A 7,463-nucleotide genomic window follows, 5' to 3' on the forward strand; every position below is an offset into this window, starting at 1 on the left:
TCTATAATGCCTTAGTTGCAGCTGCCTTGTTGCAGCTAAAAATCGACATTGTACAAGGTATACATTATGAGTATCAGAGTTTAGCTACAGCTCATCTTGTCATATAGTCTAGTCAGATTGATGGTTGTCAAACCATATATAAAGACTGTGATGGCAGAAACTTCATTTGCATTTCAGTTAGCAGCATTGTGATATTTAATATAAAAAGTCTCATTATCTGCTTCATTTTCTGTAGATACCATTTGCCTTTGTTTGGCTGAAGTAGAAAATGAATACTGAAAAGGTTCAGCTATTCCTGTTTTGGTTTGTGGTAGTTCAAGCTCATGAATTGTGCATGAACGTTATGTAAACTGTTGTCTTTCATTTGTTTCTTTACTTTTCTTGTTTTTTTCTTCTCCTCTGCCAAGTTGAATACAGTGCACTCCCGTTATAATGAAATGCTCGGGACCAGCAGTTTTCTTTCGTTATAACAAAATTTCGTTATAACCGAACAAATACAATATATAACGAAAACAAGGAGGCCACGCATATATGATATTCTGTTTGTTGAATACTCGTCATACACTGGAAAGCTGTGTGAACATTAAAACAAATAGTTAATCAATTTCAGATTATTGTATTACAATAATGCAAGTTCCCCTCGGAAACTCTGCGTGACACACCAACACCAAACACACAGTGATGTGACGCATTCGCCCATGCAGAGACGCTGTAAGTGCCTTGTTCCGCTACGTATTTTCGAAAGCGATCCGCATTTCGTTATAACGGAGCACATTTCTTTTGTTTTTCTTTGTCAGTGGTGCTCGGAAAAGACTTTGTTATAACGAAAATTTCGTTATAATCGTGTTCGTTATAAGCGAATTTTGTATCAAAGACTTTAATGGCGATAATTTTGGGACCAGAAGTTTTACTTCGTTATAACGAAATTTCGTTAGAACCGTGTTCGTTGGAACGAGAGTGCACTGTATATGGTGTCATTTTATACGCACCAGCTGATAATTTTCCTTGTGTGATTTTTCATGTTGGCAAACAAGTGATGCAGACATGTTTCATTTTAATGCAACTGAAGATTTTTTTGCAGTGTTCTTTATTTAGTTGTATGTGATGTGGAACTGTTTGAATGACCTTATGCTTTATGTATACCACTTTGTTTCGCATGTACAACAGCAGTTTTTATAAAACCTGCATACCAAATAGACAACTTGTTTAAAGATTGAAATGTGAAAATCATGAATGTTTTGAGTGCTTACATAGACTGAAAATGCCTGTGTATTGAAAATGATATACATGTACATCAGAGTAATATTTTTCACATTATGCATTCCTCAGTTTGACATTTTGAAAATGAAAATGAATGAAGACTTTGTCGTTCTTCAACAAGTGCTTTTGCTAATTATTATTATTATTTTTTAAAATATAAATCCCGTATTTCTTAGTAGTATGCTCATCTTGTGAGTAGTATCTTTATACTTGAATTGCCAAATTATTTCTTTATCCCATTTTTATTGTCATGTTTCTTGCAACTGTGTATGAGCAAAGTTTAGTCTGCAGATATTTCATATGTTTCACTACTACCATGTTTCATTACTACCAGTTCTCCTCAAATGTCACTCATTCTTCTCTTCCTGTCACCATGGAAACCTGTTTGATTGGTTAAAATGATACAGTAGTGAATGGGAGCCACAGAGCTCAGGGACTGTTCTATGTGATTGGATCACTTTGATATCCTGAACACACTGTGCTGCAGTATGAACACTGTGTGCAGCAGTCTTTACATTGTTCACTGCAGTCTTCACACAGTGTGCTGCAGAGTTCACACTGTGTATTGCACTATGTTAGGTGTGTATATATATATATATATATGAGTATTCATCTGCAACACATTTGAACTCATATTACCATACAGTGGACTCCCGCTAAAACGAAGTCCTTGGGACTGGCAGTTTTCATTCATTATAACCAAGCAAATAAACAATAAAAACAAACAACCATAGAGCGGATTACAATGTATGTTGCAGCCTAAATTTTTATTTTTGTAACCAGGATTTCGTTATAATGGGAGTGTACTGTAGTTGTTTTGCAACTTTTCAGTCAGAAAGACTAAGCGATGGGAGAACCGTGCATGACTTAAAAACATACTGTTTGCATTGTATGAAACTTTTATATTCCCAAGGGATGCTAATTATGAGAGTTAGGAAACATTTTATATGTGATAGATATTAATTTTGTATCAAGAGAATTAGAATGCCACAGGTGGTGATGTTCATATTTCCTTTTGAATGTGTTTTTTATGACTCCATGTGAAATGATTTATCTTTTTATATGAAAACAGATTGTCCTATGCCAGACAGGGATAATATGTGACCCGCTACAACAAAATGATCCTAAAGTCGGGCGAGGTCGATTATTTGAAAATTGCATGACACAATTCCCTAATCTTTCTGCTTTAAAGTGATATATAACATGTCTTATAAAAATAATCGGCTGCGGAGATATCAATGTTTAAAAGAGAGCATGTCAAGACGTCTGGGTAATCACTGTTTCGAGAAAAGCGCCCTAAACAGTTCTCCTTGCGACGCAATCACAATCAAGAGACACGCAAGTCAGTATTCACCTCCGGACAATAGAAGTTAAGCCCTAGTAACCCCCGAAATGCTCATTCAAACTCAGCGTCGGCGGTCTCCTCACTGACCAATCAGTGACCAGGATGTCAGGAGAAGCGGCTAAGCATAGCGCAACCCGCCCGCACGCACCAGTCGACTGGGCAGTGTGCGAGCTTCACGCTTCGGTTAGCGGCAAGCAGCAAACTGACCAATGAGATCACTCTGGGCGTTGTTAGGGGCGGAGCCTATGTGTGGCGCTCAATCCAAATGTTCGAACCAATTTCTGCTTCGTTGAAACGCCAGAAAAACATGGCCCAGAAAAACGCTATTTTTTGGTCTTTCCTTTCATCATTTTGCTTCAAAATTTCGACAGATGATAGAAGACATGTCAGACTCTAATACTATGTAAAATTTAGAAAATCGTAAGTTTTGACCAATTTTGATGCTCTAACTTCAAACTCGATTTTCACGGCTTCGACCGTGCGCGACTTTAGGACCATTTTGTTGTAGCGGGTCACATATACTGTCAGTGTGATAATTCCAAGTCGTATGTCTTCTCTAAACAGTAATCAGAACTTGATTTCATCCTAACGTGGTGCTAGAGGCAGAAGGGAGGCTATGTTTTATTGGTAGAGAGAGAGAGAGAGAGTGTTTGAAAGAGTGGTAAGCAGAAAGATATAGATTGGACAGAGATATAGAAACAGCAAGATGTATGGTACAATAGTAGTATGCCTTTTAAGTCTCACAGAAAAAAAACCCACAACCTTCAAAAGCAGAGACTACAAGTTACAATGATGCTCAGAACATTCATGTGTGGAAAACATAAATAGTTCTTACTTTTGAAATAGGAGTTTCTGCTGTAGCAAAGTGTTATAGTCAGAAAAATGAGAACGAGATAAATGATCATCGTAACAGCAGTTCATGAAACTTGGACTTAAAAGAAGAAATTAATTCAAAGAGTTTCACATTTTCAGAGAATAGTTTGCCGACAACCACAAATGTGCCGACAACCACAAATGTAAAGTAGGAGATACAGTGCACATTATGGTTTAGGTGGATAAATCAGCAACATCTCTTCCCCTAAAAGTCATAATTACATGACTACAATAATTTGATGTTACGTTAAGAACAAACTTTGAATTGATATCCCATCAGAAAAGAGAATTTGGTGAAGATATCTGCCGGTCAGTGAGAGAGTTCTAGGTGACGACATAATCTCTTTCAATTAATGTTTATTGTTTGCTCACGTCATTACTGTGTTATGAAAATAAAGAAACTTTGATATTTCATCATTTTCTCCTTTGACGGTTATGTTTCAATGAAACCACCGTCAGTCTAGATGATCAAAACCTTAACGTGTTGCGGAATTCCACTTTATCTTTAATGTTTCTTGGAACACGCAGATTTGCCAGTGACACTTATTATTAGTACACTATGTACAGTGTACTTGTAAATGAAAACAGTGTAACAAAACTTCATGAAAACTGTATGTGCTTGAACAACATGAATGATCATGATTATGTGCTGATGGAAGTTACTAATTTTGTTCATCTTTATGGACTGTACTTAAAAAAATTTTTCTTGTGTACAGTTATTCCATCTAAAGATATCATGTTTTCTTTTACTGTTGGTTGTGGAAGAAAAGTAAAAAGTTCCACTGACAGCATTTTCTGTTATCTCCATGTTTCATTCATATTTCACTTAATTCTAAAAATACAGAAATTGAAAAAGAAATTAAGTGCAAAATGCATGTACATGCAAATTGTTTTGATATCACACACACACGCACACACACACACACACACACACACTCCTGTAATCGACCATAAGGGGACAGTTTATCTTTTACGGTTGACTGGGGACCAATTTTCACACAGATACACACACAGAAAGTGTACATTCTGGGGACGTGCATCTTGGATGAAATGTGAAAAAGTGGGGACGATTTTATTTTTACATCCATCTGGGAACTTATACTTCAAAAACACACATTCGTAAAAATGTGCAATATGGGGACAGTCACCCAACATTTGGGGTGTGTCAAATGGGGACGCCTGATCTTTTATGACTGATTGGAGACCTGATTTCACACAAATACACGTGTACACAAACTGGAAGTGTGTGTTATAAGGGGACATTGTGATTCTTTCAAGTTGACTGAGGAACAAATTTCACACCGACACATCTTCTGAAAATGTACATTCTGGGGATGTGCATCGTGGATATGTGTCCTGTAATGGGCCATAAGAGGACAACTTGTTTTGTACTGTTGACTGGGGACCAAATTTCACCCAAACACACACACATAAAGTGTACATTCTGGGGACGTGCATCTTGGATGAAAGGTGAAAAAGTGAGGATGATTTTACTTTTACATCCAACTGGGGACTTATAATTCAAAAACACACATTCGTAAAAATGTGCAATATGGGGACAGTCACCCAACATTTGGGGTGTGTCAAATGGGGACGCCTGATATTTTATGACTGATTGGAGACCTGATTTCACACAAATACACGTGTACACAAACTGGAAGTGTGTGTTATAAGGGGACATTGTGATTCTTTCAAGTTGACTGAGGAACAAATTTCACACCGACACATCTTCTGAAAATGTACATTCTGGGGATGTGCATCGTGGATATGTGTCCTGTAATGGGCCATAAGAGGACAACTTGTTTTGTACTGTTGACTGGGGACCAAATTTCACCCAAATACACACACAGACAGTGTACGTTCGGGAGACGTGCATCTTGGATAAAATGTGAAAAAGTGAGGACGATTATATTTTTACATCCAACTGGGGACTTATACTTCAAAAACACACATTCGTAAAAATGTGCAATATGGGGACAGTCACCCAACATTTGGGGTGTGTCAAATGGGGACGCCTGATATTTTATGACTGATTGGAGACCTGATTTCACACAAATACACGTGTACACAAACTGGAAGTGTGTGTTATAAGGGGACATTGTGATTTTTTTCAAGTTGACTGAGGAACAAATTTCACACAAACACATCTTCTGAAAATGTACATTTTTGGGATATGCATCGTTGATAATATCAACGATGCATATCCCAAAAATGTACTTTATCCCAAAAATGTACATTTTTACGAATGTGTGTTTTTGAAGTATAAGTTCCCAGATGGATGTAAAAAATAAAATCGTCCCCACTTTTTCACATTTCATCCAAGATGCACGTCCCCAGAATGTACACTTTCTGTGTGTGTATCTGTGTGAAAATTGGTCGCCAGTCAACTGTAAAAGATAAACTGTCCCCTTATGGCCCATTACAGGACACATATCAACATCAACATATTATGTTGATATGTGTCCTGTAATGGGCCATAAGGGGACAGTTTATCTTTTACAGTTGACTGGGGACCAATTTTCACACAGATACACACACAGAAAGTGTACATTCTGGGGACGTGCATCTTGGATAAAATGTGAAAAAGTGGGGACGATTTTATTTTTTACACCCATCTGGGAACTTATACTTCAAAAACACACATTCGTAAAAATGTGCAATATGGGGACAGTCACCCAACATTTGGGGTGTGTCAAATGGGGACGCCTGATATTTTATGACTGATTGGAGACCTGATTTCACACAAATACACGTGTACACAAACTGGAAGTGTGTGTTATAAGGGGACATTGTGATTTTTTTAAGTTGACTGAGGAACAAATTTCACACCAACACATCTTCTGAAAAATGTACATTTTTGGGATATGCATCGTTGATATGTGTCCTGTAATGGGCCATAAGGGGACAGTTTATCTTTTACAGTTGACTGGGGACCAATTTTCACTCAGAAACACACACAGAAAGTGTGCATTCTGGGGACGTGCATCTTGGATGAAATGTGAAAGAGTGGGGACGATTTTATTTTTACATCCATCTGGGAACTTATACTTTAAAAACACACATTCGTAAAAATGTGCAATATGGGGACAGTCACCCAACATTTGGGGTGTGTCAAATGGGGACGCCTGATATTTTATGACTGATTGGAGACCTGATTTCACACAAATACACGTGTACACAAACTGGAAGTGTGTGTTATAAGGGGACATTGTGATTCTTTCAAGTTGACTGAGGAACAAATTTCACACCGACACATCTTCTGAAAATGTACATTCTGGGGATGTGCATCGTGGATATGTGTCCTGTAATGGGCCATAAGAGGACAACTTGTTTTGTACTGTTGACTGGGGACCAAATTTCACCCAAATACACACACATAAAGTGTACGTTCGGGAGACGTGCATCTTGGATAAAATGTGAAAAAGTGAGGACGATTATATTTTTACATCCAACTGGGGACTTATACTTCAAAAACACACATTCGTAAAAATGTGCAATATGGGGACAGTCACCCAACATTTGGGGTGTGTCAAATGGGGACGCCTGATATTTTATGACTGATTGGAGACCTGATTTCACACAAATACACGTGTACACAAACTGGAAGTGTGTGTTATAAGGGGACATTGTGATTTTTTTCAAGTTGACTGAGGAACAAATTTCACACAAACACATCTTCTGAAAATGTACATTTTTGGGATATGCATCGTTGATATGTTGATATGTGTCCTGTAATGGGCCATAAGGGGACAGTTTATCTTTTACAGTTGACTAGCGACCAATTTTCACACAGATACACGAACAGAAAGTGTACATTCTGGGGACGTGCATCTTGGATGAAATGTGAAAAAGTGGGGACGATTTTATTTTTACATCCATCTGGGAACTTATACTTCAAAAACACACATTCGTAAAAATGTGCAATATGGGGACAGTCACCCAACATTTGGGGTGTGTCAAATGGGGACGCCTGATATTTTATGAC

The sequence above is a fragment of the Diadema antillarum genome, unplaced genomic scaffold (genome assembly GCF_040938485.1).
Source record: "Diadema antillarum isolate AM-2024a unplaced genomic scaffold, OU_Dant_1.0 seq00001596_RagTag, whole genome shotgun sequence".
NCBI classification, from domain to species: domain Eukaryota; kingdom Metazoa; phylum Echinodermata; class Echinoidea; order Diadematoida; family Diadematidae; genus Diadema; species Diadema antillarum.